Below are 8,732 nucleotides of genomic sequence, written 5' to 3'. Positions count from 1 at the left end.
ATGTCAAAAAGGAGGAAAGTTACAAAAAGAAAGTTTCACTGAGAATAAAGTCTAAATGTCAATAATAGGGTTGAACTTTCAGAACTGTCAGTGCATGTTCTCATTCATGCAGGTCATGGTTATCCAAATCTTCATCAAGAGGACAACTAGCCTTGATTTAAATTCTTGAGGATGTTTAGCATCTCCTCCAAAAGGCTTCTTCCGTTCTAAAATGACAAGGGCCAGAAAATTCAGGCCATAAATCCTAGCTTTTGCCTTTCAGAGGAGAGACAAAACATCTTCAAGAACCCTCAATCAAGTCCAGTTGCCCTCTTGACGAAGATCTGGATAACTTTCAGAACTATTACCTAGAAAAAACAACTGGGAACTTTCTGTTTGTAGCAAAACATGCTACTCAGTTCTCACACAGCTCTGTAACAATCTGCTAACACATGGTCATTTTAACAGCTATTGTACAGAGAACACTTGAACATTTAACACCTGTAAGTCATTTTTAGGTGTAATATTTACTGTATTTGTATTTACTGGAGATAAGACATTACCTTTTCATACCAACACTGCACCTGGCTGACCTGCCAACCAGCATTTCTGTAGTCAAGCCTCATAGTAGGGTCAAGTACCAACACAGCAGAAACTGTTTAAGCATGTATAATGCAGTCTTAATGGAAAATACGCGTCTCATGTAAATCACCTTTCTGGGCAAGCATCTCCATATTGAGTCAGTGAAGTGAATGCACACAAAAACCTGGTATTCCGTGCGTTACGTCAAAGACTGCTCTTAAATGACGCGGGTTAAATTCAGATAATTGCACGAGACTGGACGTCCCATAATGAAGGTGGATATCATCAAGGTGTGCAGAGTGGACCAGGTCGGTTTCGTACTTTGGAGGTTTCTGAATCCTTCTATGGAGTACCACGCCCATGTCAGAGCAACGGGACGGCCTCGCTTCTCAGATTTCACCCCTGAGGAGTTGAGAAAGAAGTTGATGTGAGGAGCTGCACTCACAATCAAGCGGAACTGGCGCGTGTTGACATCCCACCCCTGAAGTGCTCGTGTTGAGTACCTGTGAAGGAGGAAGGTGCACTCAGCTAGCAACCAGGTAAGACCTCACTTTTTCACCTGGCTCCTCGGAGACTGCGACAAAGGATACTTTATTATTTTGTTAAACACAGGTATTTGTAGTTGTACCGGGACTTTCATAGCTTTGCGTTCTTAACGTAAAAATCCAAACAGGCTAAAGTGTGTTGAAGGAGAAGTCGCCTTTCTTAGTTCCATGCTATAAAATAGCAGAACAAGGGCTCACTTAAGTAAGTCGTGAAGTTAGCCACACGCCATTAAAGCTCAGAATTAAATAATAATAATTGAGTATTTCACTTACTATCTGTCCCTTTTACGCATCCCAGGCGTGTGTAAATGGAGCCTGAACTTACTACGTACCAATAAATAAACGTAGGTCAGCAGTTAAACGCTAAACCTTCGTGTTGCTGAATAGTTGTGCATTGTTCTGTATAAAGTGTTTTAAACACTCATTCATCAAACTGGCCACCCGAGTACCTGCAAGGTTCAATGGAGTTCAAACCCCTTTTTCATGTTGTCATTTTTTCCAGGTGAGCTCACTAAGGGAAAACCACAATAATTCCCCTGAAGTTTAAGCAGATAGAAAGTATGTGAAGTCAGACAATTATCAGTCCTAACTGGTTAAAGGATCTTTCACATTTGACGACATTAGGCATGTAATCATGTTTCTGTGCTGTGACTGCTAGCCTAGGTGATACTGATTAAATTAATTATTTCATACAATTTATTGAAAAACCCACCAAGTGTCCTGTGCTGTATGTTTGTCATATTCTCATATGTGTTCAGCAGGCAGATGTTAACAATATAACACAATATTCTCTAAAGCAGTGGTTCTCATCTAGCTGAGCGTTAGGACCCACTACTACCTCCATATGAGAAATCATGACCCAAGTTTTTAAAAATGTTCCACCATTAAAATGTAGCTAAAGAAAATGTTGCAGTTAAGGCCCTAAATGGAGCCTAAACAAAGAAGACAGTATAGAATAAACATGTTTAAAAAGCACATCATTACAGAAGGACATACATGCATACATTTCATTTACTCTATTTTTCCAAGACTGCATGGAAGTTTGGTACTTTCTTGAATAATTTCCTAATTTTTGGGGGTAAATCAGTTTTTCTGGCTTGGCAAAAAAAGTGATAGATCATTAGTAGGGCTGTCAAAGGATTATAACTTTTAATTACGATTAATCTCAGGATTTCTGTAGTTAATCCCAATTAATCACACTCTTTCTATCCCGTTCTAAAAATCCTCTTTTTTGCATTTAAATCTGTTCTGTGTCATTTTTGGATTTTCTGCTGTCCTAAACTAAGGGTAACTGACTTCCAGTTTTGATACAGACCTGCTTTTATAGGTAAATTGAAGATTTGAACATAAACCTAACCTAGAAAAAGGAACTTCTTATGTACTGAAAAGGAAATGTTATCACATGATAACACATGGCTCAGGTGACTCTTGACTCTTGTCCACTGAGCTGTCGCTGAGTTTTTTTGTTTTGTTTTGTTGTTTTTCTAAGGTAAATGAGACATTAAAGAGTAGTGGTGGATTAATTTTCACTGTGGATGCAGGGAGAGATTGCAGTTAACCACAGTTTGTTGAATGCAAAAATAAAGCATGCGCATAATCGCAATAAACAAATATTAGTGAACTAATTGTGGATCATGGTTGATCGTAATTAATGTGATTAATCTCAGCAGCCCTAATAAGTAGAAATCCTGAAATTTACTCGTCACTGCAGGAAAGCTACTAAAAACTGTATGGGTTTTCTGTAAGTCCACTGAGGGCTTTTGTAAATCATATAATTTTTCCCCATGTGTTTTTCCCATGCTCACATGCAGGACCAGCTGGAAGCTTTTTCACAACCTATTTTTGGGTCTGGCCTCCTCAGTTGAGAACCACTGCTGTAAAACATTGACTATGTCTAATGAAGAATCTACACAAAACTTAGGTTGCTCATAAAACAAGCCATCATAATTTTAAAGGCAGCGTTTTAAAAGGTTGATGGATATAAGAAATAGCATCAAATAAATTGATTACTCAAAGGGCTGTGTGGTAAGAGCATAATTTAAGTGTTATTGGCTTGTAATATTAATTTTAAAGCTTTCTAGGGTGTATTCATCCTGATAGTAATGATGAAATTTGCCAAATACTTAACATTTTTGCTTATGATTACTCTCTAATTTCTACTATTAATCATAATTGATTGCCCCCTTTTGGTCACACAAAGTAATTCCACTATTTTGCATTAAAAAATGTTTGTTTCATCTTGTATTTTTGCACGTCATAAAGAAAGGGTAATTGCATCACTGTTAGAGCACAGACCTGCTTTTATTTTGAAAGAAAATAATGAACTCCTTAAAGATTATAACATCAATTTAAAGGTGCAGTATGTAAAATGAGAATATTAGCAATCTTACAATGAGATCATAGATTGTGAGAGTCACTTCAGGTGGTATCCAGTGGAATTAATGAAAACACATTTCTATTATTTTGTCTCTTCTGTTGTACGGTAGAAATATGAAAGATGCCAAAATCCAATATGATGGGTCCCTGTGAATGAATAAAAGGCTTATCCTAAATTTATGAAAAAAAAAAATTATATATATATATATATATATATATATATATATATATATATATAGTGCTTGACAAATTCATTAGACCACCCTAACCCTAACCAAAGTAAGGTTTATGCCACAGCTGCCCTAAATTGGGAGCATTGGTAATTACCAAAATCATTTTTTATGTTTCTGCAATGGTTAATACACCCATATGTGGAAGCTCTTTAACCCAAATAATATTTTTAATGCTAAAATTTAATTATTATTGTTATCCATGTATTTTCAATTCTTACTGATTTACAAAAAAACTGAAAAAATAGCAAAGCACATTATTATTTCTTGATTAATATGTCAAATTATAATTATTTACTTGCACTCCTGAACAGAAAAATGGGTTTTAGTGGTTGAATGTTATGCTTGATTCATTTCTGACTTTTCAGAGAAGCCCTGTGAGCCGGCTCAAATTTGGGTGGATTCAGTTTGAAATTCCTCATTCCTGTTAAAAATGGTAAAACATGGAGAGCTCACTGAAAATGAAAGAGTCCGCATTAAAGCACTTCATGATGCTGGATGGTCTTTGAGACAAATATGACAGGTGGTCTAATAAATTTGTTAAGTACTGTATATATATATTTATTTATTGAGTTGATTAAACACCAATTTAAATAGGCATACTTATAATGTTTTGTTTTTGCCAAGTTTATTCTGCTAAATGCTGTTAGGCTAAATATTACACACTACCCATTTAACTACAGAAAAAGGAACTTATTATGGATTGAAAATCAGTCACTCAATACTTAATTTGCATAGCATTTTCCACACGAAATAATGTAGTTAAAGTGCTTTCCATATGAAATAAGAGACAGGCATTTCAGTCTATTATCTGAGGTGATGTTTGACTTGTCCACTGAGCTTTCTGTGAGTTTTTTAAGTGAAATGAGACACTAAGGATCAGTGGTGGACTTATTTAACATCACTGTGACTGCAAGGAGATGTTGTTGTTGAAAGGAACAATAGAGCTTGCGATTAAGAACAATTAATGTACTAATTAATGACCTTGATTGTATTGCAATTAATGTATCAATATATCAATCCTAATAATGTAAGGATTTGAAAAACTGATCAACAAATGTCAGCAGATATAGTAGAATGAATTTTTTTTTTGTCAATGCATAAAGGCTAAACTGAATTATTCCAAACAGACCCAGTGTATTACATAATGAAGCCTACATGTTAGCTTATAACCATTACAATTTGTATTTTTGTCAAGGGGGAACTTGAATTAGTTTTTTCTACAAATGCTCTTATTGTTTAATTCAAAAATACTGGAAAACTGGAGTGTAAATAGTGGTAAACCGAGCAGATTTTATCTACTTTATGCTTCTTAATTTCTTACACACAGGTTTCACACTTGTGTGGATGCAAAAGAAGAAACTGCCAGATAAATCCACAGATATTGTCGAACAATAGCCTACCCATCTTTTCATTTAAGTAACTATGTGACATGCAGCTCAAGTCCCAGCTCAAACACTTGACAACCTTCTGGCAAGCAGAAACACGAAATATGAGTTAAACATACAAGGAGAGTGTTTACGTCACATCCTGCACATGATGGCTGTGTATTTCTGTCTGAAAAGCCTAAGGGCAGGCTGCAAATTTCTCTCCAGAGGTGGTCTTGTCATAAGGTAGACCTACAAGTAGAGAGCTCAGACATGAGCTTGTTAAATTGCACATTAAAATACAGACAACCTATAGCTGACGTGTGATAATGTTCTTGCCATGCTCATTTAATTCAAAACTATGACTAGATGTGCACATTGAAGCATCAGTGAAGCTGCAAAGTCTTATTTGCTGTTTTCATGGATGTTTGCTTTCCTCACCAGCTCTCTCTTCTCCCTTTGCCTATTTGGTCTAATACAATAACCACAAAGTCTCTATTTAAGAAAAAAATCCTGAATAATCATATGTATCAGGGGCTTACATGTAGCCATAGACATGTGAATTCCAGTATAATAAATGAGCCATCAGACACTTAATTCTAGCTTTGTTCTGCCTGCATTTTATTGAACAATGTTTGCATTCACAGAGAAGAAAAGTCTGACTTTTTGACCTCGGTTTCTAAAGAGCACATGCCTACACAACCTACAGCCTTGCTCCTGCAGTTCTTCAGCATATTTAGAGAATTAGAGAGCAAATTTAACATGTTTTGATAGATTTGGGGCATACATATTTCAGTAAAAGCTGCTGTCTCTTAATTCTAAGTTTGCAAAAAGTTTTTCTTCTAGTGGGAAATGCGTTTATTAAAGTTTAAGGAATCAGAATCAAAGACATGTACATTTGCATTGCTTGCTGCTGCCCTTCTGTTAAAAAGGCGCGTTAGTTTTATGGGCTCTTAAAGTACAGCGTGTTTGTTAATATGTGTGTGTGAGTGTGTGTCATTAGCTGTGTGAAGTGAAGGGTCTGTAATGAAGACAAACACAGTAGCACCTGTAGTTTGTGGAAACCATAAAAGAGTTCCCATGGGAAAAGGCGACAGGCTGTATTTGTTGGTGCCATGTTATCTTTTTTTTTTTTGCACTCCTTTGCACAAAAAAAACAAAAGCAGATTTATCTTTTCCTTGTGTGGTTTTTGTTCAACTTAATTTAAAAAAAAATCCTGTTAATTCCTACTGTTAGACCAGCCAATTCTTTGGTATTGGTACATTCTTACATTTTCCAATATGTACAGCAGTAATGTTGTCCATAAATATCTGCAAAAAATCTGCCGATAATGCAAATAATTCATCAACTATTATCCGTCAATAAGATGGTGCATCCCTACTTATGTTGAACTCCCTGTACATTGTCAGTTTTATCTTTTGGTTTGGCTTCGTGTTTTATTCTGCTTCTCCTATGAAATATTAATAAACCAAACTTTATTAATCCTTAAAAACACCTAGACTTCTCACTGAAGTGTCTTTGCTATGATTGAGCTTTGTCCAGTGTAAAGAAACATGTTGCTTTGAAAGCTGTTTTCAGAGCAGCTCCTCAAAATGTCTATAACGTATCAGAATGTGGGGATTCTGCAAATGTTCAGTTTTCTTTTTGGCTGTTTTTATTTGGTAAATAAACATTCATTTACCCAAATATTATATTAATATTTACCATGCTGTTCTATCATGAAAAAGTTAGATATGCAGCAAGATTTCACATTTGAAAAGCTGGAACCAAACACCTTTGTTGAGTAACTTTGCTTGGAACAATTGATGTACTAAATTGCTTGTTTACAGAAAAAATGTACAAATTTCTGTTTATTCTAAGAAGGAAAAATGCTGGCATTACTGTTGTCTCAATTCTGTTTTTATTTACACTTGGGGCTCAAGATATTTGTTGTAGATCAATTTATAGGGGTGCACAGTGTTAAATTTTTGCTGATATCTTATTGGGGCTGCATGGCAGCGCAGGGGTTAGCTCTGTTGCCTCTCAGCTTGAAGGTTCCTGGTTCCTGCCTCAGGGAAGGGCCTTTCTCTGTACGTTTCTCCCCGTGCATGCATGGGTTCTCCTCACACCACCAAAGACATGCTTGTTAGGTTAATTGGCCGTGAATGTGAGCGTGCCTGGTTGTTTGTCTCTATATGTCAGCCCTACGACTGACTGGCAACCAGTCCAGGGTGTACCCAGCCTCTCGCCCAATGACAGCTGGGGTAGGCCCCAGCCCCCCATGACCCCCAACAGGCTAAGCGGTATAGAAAATGGATGGATGATACCTGATGGGCCGATATTTACAAACTAATTATTTTCAAAGTTTTATTTTTGGGCTTTTTGGGCCTTTATTGAGAAAGGAGGACAAAGGACAGAATCAGAAAAAGGGACAAGAGAGTTGGGGAGAGACATACAGGAAAGGGCCACAGGCTGGACCCGAACCTGCACCACCTGCGTACAAGCCACTAGGCCATCTGCACCCCGCATTTACAAACTAATATAAACCAATATCAATACGGATATTTAAACGCAGTTCACACCTTAAACTTCAGTCCTTAAAACACAGAATTTAAAGTCTGAGGATGAACAAGTGAACAAATTCTAGTCCTTAAGACACACTTTACAGTGTAAGGATTGATGATGGTTAAAAAAAGAGACTTCAGCTGACGTAGGTTTGTCGGTCTGTTAGCCTAAAACTCCACAAACTTATTTCAGTCAGTCATCTTACATTTATAACTGGTTCAAGCATTTATTATGGCAGCTAAGCCGACATTTGTTTAGCATGAGGCTTCTACTTCATCACTCCTTGCAGATTTATTTTACATGCAGGAAGAGTGATGAGGTAGCATCTTAGACCCCCCAGTCGAAGCCTTTTTTGGATGCTGGGGTGGAGGTGAGTTAAAAGCGTGAGCACAGTGCTGATCCAGAGTAGAGGAAGGGACTGGAAATCTTGCAGCTCATACAAACCTCTAACCTGGCACGCCTTCACACATCCATCTGGTAAACCTCTCATACACAGCGTTTGGGAAAAGGCAGAAGCTTTGAAAAAAAACTGAGAGTGGGATTGGATGAACGTTCTGTCTGTCACATCTTACCAGGCCAATCACATGTGACGTAGCCGCTACCAAGGAATAAACTCCATAAAGAACTGCATAACACAAACCCTGGCAACTGTAGATGTGTCAGTACATGACTTTTGTCGTTTTGAAAAGAAAACAACTCACTGCTGTTCTTTGTTCTTCTTTTAACAAAGAAATGTCGTCAAGTTCTGATGACACTGGTGCTTTAGAAGCATCCGCGCTAATGTCGCTAATGTCTGCACCGCCCTCTTGTTGCTGTTTGCTCAACCGCCGCGCACCAAAAATACTGCCCCTCGTCGCTGATTGTCCTGTCACTTTTTAACTGGGCCCAAACAGTTCAGATGGGAGCTTTGCGAGATGGATTCGACAGTGAGAAACACAGAAACAGGCGAATCCATCTGCTTTGCAAGGTTAACAGACCTCTGAATTTGGAGGATGTGAGTCATTTAATTTGATTAAGATGAATGTCTGGAGTGAATCATTCGCTAGATAACTGCTAGAATTAGCATTACATTTGGTTGTACAGCCAATATTTGGAGCTGATATAGGCA

The 8,732-nt window shown here is 37.4% G+C and overlaps 1 protein-coding gene across 2 annotated transcripts in view; it reads left to right on the top strand.

The window, feature by feature from the left end:
* The first annotated feature begins 1,018 nt into the window (after nucleotides 1–1,018).
* The window catches only part of LOC121517711 (collagen alpha-1(XX) chain), a 51,841-nt gene continuing 44,127 nt past the window's right edge, over nucleotides 1,019–8,732 (top strand). For both annotated transcript variants that reach the window (XM_041799695.1, XM_041799694.1), the window contains exon 1: nucleotides 1,019–1,100. The gene's annotated coding sequence lies outside the window, so the exon portion shown is untranslated. The remainder of the gene's footprint in view (nucleotides 1,101–8,732) is intronic.

The sequence above is a fragment of the Cheilinus undulatus genome, linkage group 11 (assembly GCF_018320785.1).
Source record: "Cheilinus undulatus linkage group 11, ASM1832078v1, whole genome shotgun sequence".
Lineage (NCBI taxonomy): Eukaryota > Metazoa > Chordata > Actinopteri > Labriformes > Labridae > Cheilinus > Cheilinus undulatus.
The sequence above is the reverse complement of the archived record's forward strand: the minus strand, read 5'-3'. Positions and strand labels throughout refer to the sequence as shown.